We start from the raw sequence: 1,230 nt of genomic DNA on the forward strand, positions 1-1,230 counted from the left end.
GTTCGGTGCCCTTCGGAGCGCTGAAGCAGCCTGCTCCAGCTAATCCAGACACTTCTCCCATGAAGCATGAGAGCATTGTCTGGATTGGATAAGGAGCTGCGTGACCTCGCGCTGGAGAAGTCGGGAGCCGGCTGTAGAACACCGAGGACAGGATGTGCTGCTGGCTGAAAAGGTAAGTTATTTTTTTTCTTTCATTTTAAAATGTAAATGTTTATTTTATATTGTTTAATGTTATCTATTTCGACTCACCATTTATGTGGGTCACCAACCGACACTGGACGTGGAACCAATACAACGCAAACTCAACCCCACCCCGACAAACACGTCCCACTCATTCCCCGAAACAAACCACTTCTTTGCTATCGAGCAGTTCAACGTTTTTCAATTGTGTGCACAACCGTGTGTGTATGCAGCCCCTCCGCCGGAAGCCCTTGTAAACCATACCTTTACATGTATTTTTTGTGCAAACAGGAACTTTTAAAATACAAGCTCTGTACACTTATGCTACAGATCTAACCCACTGTTGTGTGTTGATCGTCTCAACAAAGTTTACTGAAGAACCACGTTTTCCACGTATCTTGTCACCTCTTCAGAAATGTGAATGTAGCTGAAGGTTATCTGAGGAGGGAGGCAGGTTGAAGAGTTGTATTCAGGTTCTACGGACCTGCACTTAAATATTTGAAAGTGTGTTTTCAAACTCCTCTGTTCAATTTCTTTATTGAGTCATTTTTACATTATTTATTCAGACTATTTTAGGCAGTATAATGAATTCGCAAATATACCAATAATGAAATAACTAACGCACGCTCCTATGTGGCTGTTCAAACATGATCTACAGGGCAATCATCACGCTCAGAAACCACAAGACGAGGTGGCCGAGTGGTTAAGGCGATGGACTGCTAATCCATTGTGCTCTGCACGCGTGGGTTCGAATCCCACCCTCGTCGACTCTTTTAACACATTTAGATGTTGTTTTGCCCAACTTTTTTATCTATGGAAGATTTATGAACGTAACGTCTTTTCATTCGGCTGTGAAATTAGTAAAACGTTGAGAAATATTGTACCTTAAACTCGTACAGATAAGAAAGCCCAAATCGTGCAATTACAAACTAGTGACGGCATTTAATTACCTTCAGCTACCGCGAGGATACGCCTAAGAGTCAAAACAAGCCACAGCCTTATTTCCGGGAGAGTTTGCAGTGGAGGAATTGCAGATTTGTAGCTGGAGCT

The 1,230-nt window shown here is 42.8% G+C and overlaps 1 non-coding gene across 1 annotated transcript; it reads left to right on the forward strand.

The window, feature by feature from the left end:
* The first annotated feature begins 865 nt into the window (after positions 1-865).
* Positions 866-947, forward strand: TRNAS-GCU (transfer RNA serine (anticodon GCU)). Its single transcript has one exon. It is a non-coding gene; the product is annotated as a tRNA-Ser (tRNA).
* The last annotated feature ends 283 nt before the right edge of the window (positions 948-1,230 follow it).

The sequence above is a fragment of the Lissotriton vulgaris genome, chromosome 12 (genome assembly GCF_964263255.1).
Source record: "Lissotriton vulgaris chromosome 12, aLisVul1.2, whole genome shotgun sequence".
In the NCBI taxonomy this organism is placed as follows: Eukaryota; Metazoa; Chordata; class Amphibia; order Caudata; family Salamandridae; genus Lissotriton; species Lissotriton vulgaris.